At 40.7% G+C, this 13,401-nt stretch overlaps 1 protein-coding gene and 1 non-coding gene across 2 annotated transcripts in view; one reads left to right on the top strand and one right to left on the bottom strand.

Moving 5' to 3' along the window:
- Rapgef5 (Rap guanine nucleotide exchange factor 5) overlaps positions 1-13,401 on the top strand; it is a 234,306-nt gene that overhangs the window by 123,986 nt on the left and 96,919 nt on the right. The gene's annotated exons all lie outside the window — the stretch shown is intronic.
- Positions 9,084-9,155, bottom strand: Trnac-gca. The gene has a single exon. It is a non-coding gene; the product is annotated as a tRNA-Cys (tRNA).

The raw sequence follows: 13,401 nt of genomic DNA, 5'->3' as shown, positions 1-13,401 counted from the left end.
TCACCAAAGTGAGATAGTTACATTCAAGTACTACTGTACAGGGAATGACTGAGTTCCATAGGACAAAGCCTATGTTGCTGTTGTATCTTGTTACAAATTAAAGGGGATCCAGCCTTTCTGAGTACGGACTGCTAATATTTTCTTAAACTGGTAATTGCCATAATTATAAATGGGTGCAATCGAATTATTTTACTCTGTGGTTATGCCAAGATATTTCTGAAAAAAAATTTTTAAAGAAGGTAAATGTGTAACTGTCACAGGCTCCTCAGGAGGCACTTAGTTTTCCTATTAAATGTTAACTAGCTGGAGGAAAAAATTAGGCAGCATTCATTTATAGGTGTTGAAAATTGTTATGTGATGGCTTAAAAGAGGTGGAAATGGGCTGTGTCTTCTAAACATTCTGATAGGAAGATTAAAAATTAGTTATTAGTATTTTCAAGAAATTACCTCTTGAGTAGGCATTCTAGTTCCTAGTATTAATTCCATGATTATGTCAGTAGATGAAGAGACCTGTGCTACCAATAGGGGACTTCTGTTCTTGACCTTGGGGATAATGACCAAATCATAGAGAAGGGCAGGGCAGGGGCGAGCACTTTGGCTTGAGAAACCAGCAGGAAGACATCATTGGCTTTTGGATGATTCATATGGAATGGGAAAGGGCAGATGGGAGAAGCTAAAATTCTGTTGTGAAAGACCCAGTAAAACACCTGAGGAGTTGAGGCCTGCCTTTCTGGCCTTGGAAAGCCATCAAAGAAAGAAAGTGACACAGTCAGGTGAGGGCTCTGTCAGATCTGTCTGGCATTAGGTCAGGGGAAATATTGAGCAAGGAAGAGGGAAATGTTGGAGAGAACCTGAGAAAGCTGTTACAGTGGCCAGGCGAGAAGCGCTAACCAGAGCCAGGGCCATGACTCAGGGAACCAAGGAGGTGGCCTGTGCTTTGGTGTGTATGACTGCGCAGCTGGCTGGCCCTGAGGAGTGATAAGGGCAGGTGTGGGCACTGTTTATATTACAGAACTTTGGAATTTTGACCAAGATCTCTTTGGTACAGGGGAGGCATAGGAATACTATCTTTACCACTAGAGGGTGGGGGAGATGGCTCAGTGGAATAAGTGCTTCCCTGGCAAGCACAAGGGCCTGAGTTCAATCCCTGGTTCCGCCAAAAAAAAAAAAAAAAAGATGTTTTCCACTAGAATAACTGGTTACCTTTGCCAAAAATCAGAGAAGTCATGGACCTTGCTTTAATGGTCCTGTAACATAGTTTGAATATCTGAGATCTTAGTACTTGTCTCATTAATGCAGTGTTAATTGGACGCTCCAGCTGACAGTATGGAGACTATATAACCTTTCTTTTCAGACTGATTCATTTGAAATGCTTTTAGCAGAGAGGATCTCTGTTTGCCCAAATGAGCTGGCTTGTTTGGCCCAGTCTTTGCCATTTTCTGCAGTGCTGTGTGGGCCTTCTTTTACAGTTACACTCCTGAACTATGTGGCCTGAGTTGGTGTGATGAATATTGTTATTCTAGAATACTCTTCATGGTTCATTCATTTACTAAATTTTATTTAAGTTAATGATATAAAAGACTTAGATAACTATGGTGGCTCCTACTTCTTAAGATGTAACATTTGGCTGTAGGAAAATTTTATTTATTTATTTATTTATTTATTTATTTATTTATTTGTATTTTAGGGAAGGGTCTACAGAGTGTTCATGGTCTCATTACTAGATCGGACTCGTAGTGATTCACCTGTTTACAGCCTCCCAAGAGCTGGGACTACAGGCATGCACCACCACTCCCAGTATTGGGAAATTTTATTAAACTGAGTAACAAAAACATATGGAGACTGTGTTAAGAACATAGGAAAGATATGGAAGGAGTATGGGGGGGGTAGGAAGAAGAATTTACTGCTGGGGAAAAAGGATTCTCTCTGGTGGCAGATGTAGAATTGGACCTAACCTTTAAAGTAGGTTTTGAGTTGGAGTTAAATATTTTAATAGGAAAGAAAAATTGAAGGAAACTTAGTGGAAAGAGTTGCATGAGGGTGACAGAGATAGCTCAGCAATCTAAGCACCTGCCTAGGCAAGCACAAGGACCTGGGTTTCATCCTCAGTCCCAAATGCCATGCCAGCCCCATGCCCCGGGTGCACTGAGCTGGCTACCGAGGCTGGATGAGGTGGTGCATGCCTATAATCCCAGCATTGGGGAGGCTGAAACAGGAAGATCACTATGAGTTCAAGCTGCATAGTGAGACCCTATAACACACACACACAAACATACACACACACATACACACACACACACACACACACACCAAAAAAAAGGTTGCATGAAAAAAATAACTAGAGATATTGAGGCACAGCATGGTGTGGGGAAACTGGAAGTCCTTCTGTGTTGCCAAGGGCTGTACCAAGAGCCAGGGGTCAGGAAGGAGATAGTACCAAGGAGGCTGAGGAAAGAGATCGAGAGTCCACGCTGCAGGATTTTGAAGGCTGGCGAGTTTCACTTCATTTTAGAAAGAGTGAGGGGCCAATATTTGATTTTATAATAGAAAAAGGAGGGTGAGGTGAGGTCTTTGCGATGTGCGCAGTATTACTCAAATCTGATGGGTTAGAAAGCCACGCCTAAGGCATGACGGAGTGGAGCTCGCTTGGTCGAGAGCAGACTTGCTTCCGCGGTGCATCTTCCCGCAGCCTCCTCGAGTGAGCGTGGACCCGACAGGCTTGTGAGAAGCCGAGATGATGAGAAGCAGGGTAGTCCTGAGGAGAACAAAGGCACTGGCAGCCCGGGAGGCAGGAGACAGAATGGGATTGGGGAAGGGATGGTGTGGTGGAGGTGGGGAGGGACGGGAAAGCTGATAGTCTTGCTTAACTCGGGTTTAAATTAGATTTGGAAAGCTCTTGTCAGTGTCCACATTCAAAGTAGCTGTATTAAAGCATATGGCTAGGGGCCAGGGAGATGGCTCAGTAGAATAAGTGCAAGGGCCTGAGTTCAATCCCCGGTTCCGCCAAAAAGAAAAAAATAGTAATAAAATAAAAATAAAGTATATGGCTAAGGCTGGCCAAATAGCTCAGTGGATTAAAGCGCCTGCAAGCAGGAGCAGGAGCTGGTGGTTTGATCCCTGGACCTGCCATGCGGGCCCCACCCCCAGTGCATGCTGAGACAGCAATTGAGACTGGGCACGGTGGCACATGCCTATAATCCCAGCTCTTGGGAGGCTGTAAGGAGGCGAATCACTATAAGTCTGATCTAGTAATGAAACCCTGAAACACCATGTAGACTCTTCCCTAAAATACAGAAAAGAAAAAAATAAAGTATATGGCTAGATGTGGCTCCTGCTTCCTAGCCTGTGACTATATCAGTTATCAGAAAGCTGACCCTGTATTTTTGCTAAAATGTAGTTTATGCTTTGTAGTATATTAAATTGCAGCCTAGGAATAGCAACAATAGATCCTAAATTCACTTCCTAATTTCTCCTTACAGAAATGAAGAACTATCAAATGCATGTGAGAAACTTACTTAGCAGTAGTTTCCCGTGGTCTGTATCCCAGCCTCGCCCCACCCCATTATCTTCAGTTCCTTTGTGAAGTCTGAGAACCCACCCTACTTCCTTCCCCTCCTCTAACTCACTCGTGAAATATGAGTGGGAAGGGGACTTTGCAAATCCTGGAGCTGAATCTTGGCCTAGTCTGCTGCCTACACCAGGGCAGGGTCTCTATCACTCAGCCCCGACCGGAATTTCCCTTTCCCTGTTTCCTGCAGCCTCATCCTGGAATTCTACCTACTACGTCAAAGGGCTCCTTGTTTAAGCATCACTGGGGAAAGAGTGGTTTGGAGTAACCTGGCTGCTCTGACCTCCCTGACCTCGGTTCTGAGGACCGCACCCCAGGTCTGAGCGTGTTAGGCGAGCACTCTTCTCCTGAGCTCCATTCGCAGGGTTTTTATTTTGACATGGAGTCTCCCTGAAGTGGCGAGGCTGAGCTCCTCCTGCCCTAGCTTCCTTAGCAGCTAGAGTTACAGGTGTGTGCCATGGCTCAGCTACTGTTACATTACACATTAACAATGTAATCTCTGTATTTAACCTTTATTTTGTGTATTTTTTGAAAATCACTTACATGTAAGGTCAAAATCTTCAGTTCACTTTCTGTGAAATACTAATAGGAATGAGGACTTATCATTTGGTGCTCAAACTTGTATTATGCATCTAGGTAAGTCAGATTTCAGGCAGTCTCAACACTATTTGATATTTATTTGATATGATTTTTTTGTATTTTAGGGAAGGGTCTACAGGGTGTCCAGGGTCTCACTACTAGATCGGACTTATAGTGATCCACCTGTTTCCAGCCTCCCAAGAGCTGGGATTATAGGCATGTGCCACCAATTGATTTAACTGAGAAACCAAAATAGAATTTTATAATGTTACTGTTGTGTATTGGAAGCCTAAATTTGGAGGTGACAGGTAGTTTGTAGGACATTAAGTTGCCCACCTGTGAGCTGAGACTGATTTCCTTTATTAACAAAGTCCTGACTGTGTTGTGTTGGTAGTGAAGTATCTTCCTTTGGAGAGTTGTTTCAGTCCACTTTTAATCAGGATTAATCTAAATGATTGAAAAGTAGCAGAAGATGGTTCTTGCCTCCAAGAAGTTTGAAGTCTATCTTGAAAAAGAATTTATGCTTGGAAACCAAGTAGCCATTCAGGAGAGCATTTAATGATGTGCCTAAATCACTTCACAAGTGTTGAGAGAGAGGCAAAGAACTCTGCTCAGCACATTTCATGACTGCAGCCATCCGTGCTCTTCCTATCTTTTCAGGAGCAAGGCTTAAAAGTTTGGGTCCCTCTGTGTGCTTTTTAAATTCTATAGGTTTTTTTTCCTTCAGAAAAACGGCAGCTATATACTGCCGGTGCAAGTCAGTGACGTGTGCACGCTGTCTGATGTGACCATCTGCTCATTAGCTGTATTTTTAGGTTCTCAAAAGAATCTCATTGCAAGCCCTAATGTTTTTTAGTTAGTTTCAGTGATTTTTAAGAGAAGAATTTATCATTGTGCTATGTTTATTTTTCTGAAGACATTAAAGTTTCTTTCAAAAGGCTCAATTAAGAAAATGGTTACTGGCTTAGTTAGATTTATCAAACTTGTGTTGTCAAAGGATCTTTTATTTTTCTAAAATACAGATGCTGCTCTCTAAGTGTATTAGATTCTTATTCTTTTTTTTTTGCCATAGTTTTATTGATAAATAAATAGAAATGAGACAATTTCAAATCAAATCGGTAGGACAGTTTCAATAATTAACACACTGCACACATTCTTCTTAGTGGTTAATTGCTGTACAAGATGCGGACATGATATCCTATTTACAAACACCATTAGAACAAATCATTCTATTCATTAAGAGAATGTAACTATATATCTATCCTAACCACTTTGAATACACAGATACAAAATGGACATTCATCTGTATACCCTTTTTTTGTTAAGTTCCATCATTTGAATATTATAGGTGTGTAATAGATTCTTATTCTTATAAAATTAAAATAATAGTGTCCTCTCCAGTGTAGTTGGGAAATTATTAAAATGAATTATTGAAAACTGGGTATTTTTCTTTGGCTTTTGTTCATGTGTATACACATACACACACACACACACACACACAATGCCATGTCACACCAGCAACCACATGTATTCTTCTCTACCGCTGTCTACACAGGTCTAGCCTACTTTAACACAACAGTATTAATGCCTCCTAGACTGGTGTCTGGTCATGTATCAGTAGAAACTTATGGTAGTTTGGTTTTGTTAAGGTTTATAATGGACATTTGATGGCAAGAAGTTACAGAAACAATGCACATACAGGCTATCTCCATGATGAGCCTGGATCCCTGAGCCTTGGACAGATACAGAGATGTCAAGGAATAGAGAAGCATGGGTACCAGTGTAAGGTGTGCACTGGATCTTCAGGGACCGTCCTGATAAATCACTGCCCTCGTGGAACTGACGCTGTATAAGAAATTACAGGTCTTGGGGTCGGGGAGATAGCTCAATGGATAGCTCAGTAGCCTGCGTGGCAAGCACAAGGTCCTGAGTTAAATCCCTGGTACTATGAAAGAAAAAAAAAAAAGAAAGAAAGAAAGAAATTCCAGGTCTGCATTTATTACCCATGTGGCAAGCAGATGCTATGGAAGCCTCTCACATGGGGCCTCACCTAGTCCAGGTGGTGATGCACATGGCCCATAAGAAGAAGGCGACTCTAAGGGGCCAGAAAAGCAACGAGCCATGAGGAGGGTTGGGCACTGCAGCAGAGGACAGGGGAGATGTGATTACTGACGTCGCCTGGAGAGGACAGGAGATGGCAACTCCAGGAGCTGGGAGAGAAAAGCCAGGTGTTAGAGACTCAGCACCCGGAAGATGGAGGACCTTGGGCTAGCCAGACATTGTGTGCTTAGAGCAATACCAAGCTCTTGTGAAGAATCCAAGCGAGAGAAAGATGACTACACTCTGAGATTTTTCTACTGCAGTGTGGGAATGAGTTTGTGGGAAAAGAACAGGCCACACCCTGTCCTCTCTAGGTTCCTGACCCTCCTTTTCTTATAGTCCTCTTTGTTTCACATGAAGCAGGAAACAGCATAGGCATTAAAGATTTGCTATGAAGCCCTCAAGTCCAGGGATGTGAGTTCCAGTGAAGACAAAATATTTGGTATAGCTCAGTTCTAATTTATTAGCTCTATCTTGAAATACACTGTACTTCACTTTTATTTAAAAAGTTGACTCGGATTCAATCCTGGCTTAAAAGAAATGAATGTTAAGCATATGTATCTATGGCTTGAAAGCCTTTCATTAGCAGGCATCATGCAGGCAGATGTATTCAAAAACACAATGTCTTCTGTTATCTATTTGCCTCAAATTGAGTCCCCCAAAGTTTGGCAATTTCAGATACTTAAGTTGACAAAAATGAAGAAAAGGAGCTTATAAGAATTTATAAGGAATTTATTCCTTCCATGTAGGAAGCAAAGAACCTTTTTTCCTTTTGCACCAAGAAGTGGGTGGAGAGGAAAAATTCCATCTGCTATCCAGCAGCCCTAAATGTTGTTTTAAAATAACAAAAATAGAAGACTGCTGAAAATATCAGAACATAACACATTGTGGGCAAGTGTACAGTACATATTTTTCTAATAAGTCATGTTAAATACCTCTGTTCTTGATACAGCACCATGTTCTTATTTGTCATTACAAAATAAATTGCCTTTAATCTTTTAAAAACATTGTCCATTCCATTATTGAAGCAAAACTGAGTGTTACTGAGGTATTTGCAAGTCAATGCTATAGCAATTAAGTTTGCTAGAATAGATTTTTGTGGGTTTTGCCCCTTTCCCGATATTTTCCTCCTGTATCAAAAAATGGAGAAGCAATATATGGTGTATATGTTCATTTATTGCACATGTGTGCATAATTAAGTGAACAAGGCTCTACAATTGTTACCTTTGTAAATGTCTTCTCTTGAAGGTTCCAGGAATGGCTGGGTCTGATTAAGCCACACTGAGTCATAATAAAGAATTAGGGGCTGTTCAAGATCTAAGAAACACATAGACTAGGATAGCCGCGATAAAAAGACAATTGAAATGGCAGGAAATGGCTTGGGGGTAGGGATTTGTAAGGAGGCTCAGGAAAACTTAATGCGTCACAGGATGGTGTCCTGGCAACCACAAAGGGTGGAGGTGAGAGTGAACTACGGCAAGATAAAATGTTGGCTCTGCACCATCAAAGAAAGATTGGTTCTTCATTCAATCGGTTTGTTAAAGTTTGCATGGTCTTGCCTGGGCCAGGATTTATAGAGTAGAGAATGCTCTCTATGTTGCCGCCCTTGCAAATAAAGAGGGATGAAAAGTGATCCCCTCATGGTGCAGCACCTGATAAAATCCAAACTGGGTCCTGTGCTCATGGGTGCAATCCCATTCCACCTGCTCAGGGAATTTACTGTTATTATGGATCAGGTGACTGTGACTTCACCATCAGTTTGAGTAGCAAGGAGTTTTCCTTTGAGAGTCGTAAGCATTGAAAAAAGCTTTAGATGCCAGGTGTCATAGTGGCTTGAGTAAAAGAACGATTTTTTTCATAAATTGGCACCTGGTAAGTGGGCTCATAAACTCCTTTAAAATGGACTGCAATAAATACTTTAAAAAAAGCACTGATATCTTTATTAGAGCATAAAGTAGTACTCTATGCATTAACTCATTTTATAATAAACACTTATATATAACTGTAGAGAAAACCACTACACTTATATATAACTGTAGAGAAAACCAACATTTAAAAAAAAAGTCTATAATTCAAGCCCATTTAACTGTTTGACACATAAATTGGAAAATATTTTCTCTGTAGAAAATAGCAAAAATGACGATGTTAAATGGGCAGTAAATACTGTGCAATCATTTAGTTCTCTGGAAGTTCATTAGTCGCAAGATAAAAGTTAAAATATTTTGGTTGATAATATTCTTATATAATGAAGCTGGCATGTTTTAAGCTCTGCTTTCAGAGGCCAAAAAAAAAAGTAAATCATTATAAAAATATCAGCTGCGAGAGCTCCTTCAGGTGTGTTAAAGGGTGCTGTAATTCAGTCTTTGTGCTTTTTGCGCTGTTTCCCAAGTGATATTTTGCAGGGTCTTGAGGCTAACATGATTAAAATGACCCTGGCCCTCAATAAAATGCTTTTGTTGAACTACTTCTCCCCTATTTAGTAGTAATTACCCCGTGGGAAAATTAGCAAATAAAAGAAAGGACCAACAGTTTTGACATAAAGAATAAATGGGATCATCCAGGCTTCTCACTAACTCCCCATCAGACAGCACGTATCCCCATGTTAACTCAGTATCATAGAACAACACTCGGGTAGGTCTTTAAAATCATGGGGAAAGTGAGAGTAGCTAAAGCTGGGGAGTTAATTGTAAGATTTTTTTGGTGCAATTAAGAGACAGGACAGAAGAAAAAGAAGGCTTTATTGCTTGCACAGGAGGGCTGCAGCATGGGTTTCTATTGGTTTGATTTTAGGAGGGTTGTATGTAGCGCAAGAACTTTGGTTTGGAAAACACAAGCCAGGGGGCACCTGGATTTGAACCGGGGACCTCTTGATCTGCAGTCAAATGCTCTACCACTGAGCTATACCCCCTCTGGGTTTTTATTGGTTTGGACTAGGGGTGGAGTTTACATGGGAGGGCAGATTACTGTGTTAGGAGAGGATTGGGGGAGTTGGCATGTGGGCAAAAAGGAAGTGGGATGTTTATTTGGGGACTAGAAGAAGAACATGGAAGTTAGTCTTGGGACCCAATGCCATGATAGATCTCCGCCATGCTGATCCTGGCAGAGTTTCATATGGCAGAAACCCATCCTTAATATTGTCCTTTCCAAGGAGGCCGGGGAGATGGCTCAGTGGAATAAGCACTTCCCTGGCAAGCGCAAGGGCCTGAGTTCAATCCCTGCAAATAAATAAATAAAAATATTTTTTTAAAAATATTGTCCTCTCCAATAATGTGTATGTCTGGAATTTTTAAAGACGTTATTGTGTAAAACTGTTGGATAGAAGATGGCAGAAATAGGAGCACATGTATTATGGCCCAAGTTGGTGATGCCTTACACTTGGAGATTTGAAATTAAGGAATATATATTAAAAGGAAGGTTTAGAACAGAGGAGAGGCAGAATTCTTACCAACCCTTAAAATTTGGAAAAAAAAAATATATAGATATATAGATATATAGAAATAAAAGAAACCGGTTTGAGCCTAGAGGTATAGCACAGTGGCAGAGTGCTTGCCTGTCAGGCTTAAGGCTCCAGGTTCAGTGCTCAGTACTGCAGCAGCAACAACAGAAGCCAATTTTATTTTAATTGCCTTTAAGGAAAGGACTTGAATGTCAGATGATTGTTTAGAGAAACCTTTTGTGACTTGAACCATTAATTTCCATCTCAGTTGTCATTTGGCAAGCACATCTGACCTTTATCCCAATTTTCAGTAGATCCCATCTCCATCTCAAATCAACAGATCTAAAATTCCTGTCTATCAGTATTACTCATAATCTTGGCATGCAAAGACATGGACAGAACTGGGAAGATTTACCACACCTGGAAAAATCCTCTCTAGGAGGGATCAGAATGGTGGAAGTTTATTTATCTGCAGGTGCCTACACCCCTGAGCCCCACCACCTCGGTTTGCCATTTTTGCAGCTTAGCTCAGACTTCTGCTTTGGTATTTCGCATCCACTAGTCCATTGGCATTGGGAATAATTGCAGTGTAAGAAGAGTATCCCATATAGGACCAAACCTAAGTTTTGCCATTGGCTCAGCAGCAAAGAAGCCAGGAGTGGTGCCTGCCCCTTCTAAATGTCAGGATAATGAGGTGCAGACACCTCAGCCTGGGGGAAAAAGAGCTGTGTTGTGTGAACCTTCAGACAAACCAGGGTGGACTGAAATATTCCTTAGCTGGAAGCTGTGAGCCACAGACAGTGGGAGTTTCTATACTGGTTTTTCCCTTGATGACTTGGGAGAAGGGCTGGCATCCCTGGGGAGCAGAGCACACACTTAGTTTACTCACCACGAAGCTTTCCTTCAGTCTCGAGCTTGAACACCTAGTGATGGAGAGCTATGAAGAAACCAAGCAGCGATTTAGTCTGGTGGCTGTTCAGGTACAACGCTGGGTGCCGACATTGTTGAGGACCCAGATAATGTTTAATGTTGATAAAACTTCCCTTTTTTCATACATAGAGCAAGTTTTTTAGAGAGCTGGCTAAGATTACTTTATTCTTGCTTTCTTTCATTGAGAGAAGCATTTGCTAAGCACCTGTGGCCCTTGCATTCTATGAAGGAGCAGAGACACAAATGAGCAGGCTGTGACTTGAGCCCCCAAGAACCTACCATTGAGCAAGGGAGGAGGATGAGAGAACCGGAAAGTCAAGAAGCTCAATAAGCAGACAGAAGGGACGGCTGGCAAGAGCTTCCACAGGGAGAAAAGAGTAACCCCTTGAATTAAGTATTTGTTTTCAGGAAATTGTTCTCCCATTCCTGTGAGGCCTTTGCTAAATTAAGCATTATCTCTTTCACTTCCTGGGGGATTGTTTGGTCAGGATGTAAATAGTGAAGACGATAAAACACAAACCTAAAGGAGGTTACATCTCATATCTGAAGGTCACATGCTGTCCCCGTTTTCTCACTACAAAACATATCATTAAAAAATAAATTGTATGTTTTACATCGTTCTTGGCCTGTTTTAGTGACTGAATTTGTTTCTGAAAAAAAGCCTTCATGTGGAAGAGATTTATAGGTGTTATCACCCCTAGTAGTCCTCAGGCAACTTGCAGAAATTTATAGCGCATTTCTGCTACAGGTTTTGTGAGTGGTTTAAAATTGCTCTATTAATTGAAGGAGGAATACATGCTTCTTGTAGAGGATTTACAAATAATAAAAAGCTACATGGAAGCAAAGAAGAAGTTAGTGGTGACCAAGCACTATTACCCCTCACTTCTTCATGTCCCCAATATTTGTATCATTAAGTTTCTCTCTTGATTTCATATACATTTTTTTTAACTATTCTTTCACTTGGGGGATAATATGTTTTCATGTTTTGCTATTAGGCATCATCTGTCATAACCAACTCTATAAAATTCTCTACCTAGGTTTATATTCCTAAGGATACATTTCTAGCAGCATAATTGCTACTTACAGGTATAAGCCATGGTAATCTCTTTCATGTTTTGGCCCAACCACTTTCCATTGAAGCTTCTGCTGGTTTTATTTAGGTCACCAGTGTGTGAAAGCATTCACTTGCTCTGCAGTGTCTTTGCTCTCGTTGAGTTTTACAGTTTTTATTAAGAGAAGCTACGGGGCCAGGGAGTTAGCTCAGTAGGATAAGCACCTGCCTGACGAGTACAAAGTCCCTAGTTCAATCTCTGGTATCACACACACACACACACACACACACACACACACAAAGAGAAACCAGGGATATTTGTCAGTTGATGGTGGAAGGGGTAAAAGAGAAACCTATTATTCAAATTTACATTTCTAGTAAAGTTGACTATTGCAATTTGGCTATAATTTCAATCTGTTTTTCTTGTATAATTATCCATTCACCTGCATGATCCATTTTTCATTGGGAGTTTTTTTTTTTAACTGATTTTGGTAACTTCTTTGTAATGGATGCCGAGTTTTGTCGTATTTGTTACGAATAATTTTCCTCTTTTTAAAATTGTCCTTTTTTCCTAATTATTTATTTTTTTAATTTCTGCTGGAATTGTAGTTCTCACTCCAGTCCTTAATATAATAGCTGTGATTTATTTTTATTTGTTTTGTTGGTTGGTTAGTTTCTTTTCTTGAAATGAGGTCTCACTGTGCAGTTTAGGCTGACCTCAAACTCACTATGCAGCCCAGGCTGGCTGTGGATGTAGAACAATCCCCTTGCTTCGGCCTCCTGTATGCTGGGATTATAGGCATGTGTCACCGTGCCTGGCCTTCTATGTAATTTAAAAGTAAGGTTACTTGGTTACCTATCACAGGCATGATTTTTCATCAGTTAACTTATTTTCTGAAAAGGATATGAAAGTCTATTTTAGAGCTGAGAGATATAGTTCAGTGGTAGAATACTTGTCTCGCATACACAAAGCCTTGGGTTCAATCCCCACAGGTAGGGAGGAATGGAAAGAGAAGTAGGAGAGAGGGAAAGGGAGGAGGGGATCCATTTTATTCTAGGAGTATTAAAATACTGTTAACAAATTTCCTTCCAAGCTAAATATGTTGAATACAGATGCAGTGAACCACTATTTGGGGAGAGCAGGGTATCAGGGATCAAACTCAGGACCTTGCGCTTGCCAGGCAGGCTCTTGTACTGCTGAGCTATGCCCTGGCCCGCAGCGAATCACTATTCAGATTTAAGATTTCTTTTAGCTTTAAAATCCTTTTCTTAACTTAAAAATCACCTTCCCCAAACAGAGCAACATTCATACTTTTGACATTGAACTCTCCAAGTATCCTTATTTTATATTGGATGTCAATTGATTGCTTAGGATACTTTGAGCACAAAAAAAAAAAAAAAAACCTCTAACTGAATATGTCTATCAATGCCAAGAATCATTCTGTTCTTTTGTATTCTAAAAATATTTCTATGGCTAGAACTTCTAAATATGTATTCTTCATGAAATGGTGTTGATGTGTGACAGATGGCTGATCCAGCATATCCACCTAGAACTGTCTCTGTTATTAGGTTAATAAAGCCATATTTTATGTCAAGTTGGTAAATATTTGGATTTTTTTTTTAAGTTCAAAATCTCCTGAAGAGGACAGGGACCTGAAATTCCCAAATCCTGATGAAGAACAGTAGCTCTCAACTGCCTTGGACTCTTGGAAATCCCATGAAGTGGTCTGGTTATTG

The sequence above is a fragment of the Octodon degus genome, unplaced genomic scaffold (assembly GCF_000260255.1).
Source record: "Octodon degus isolate 3935 unplaced genomic scaffold, OctDeg1.0 scaffold00015, whole genome shotgun sequence".
NCBI lineage: Eukaryota > Metazoa > Chordata > Mammalia > Rodentia > Octodontidae > Octodon > Octodon degus.
Note: the sequence above shows the minus strand (reverse complement) of the source record. Positions and strands in the feature narration are given on the sequence as shown.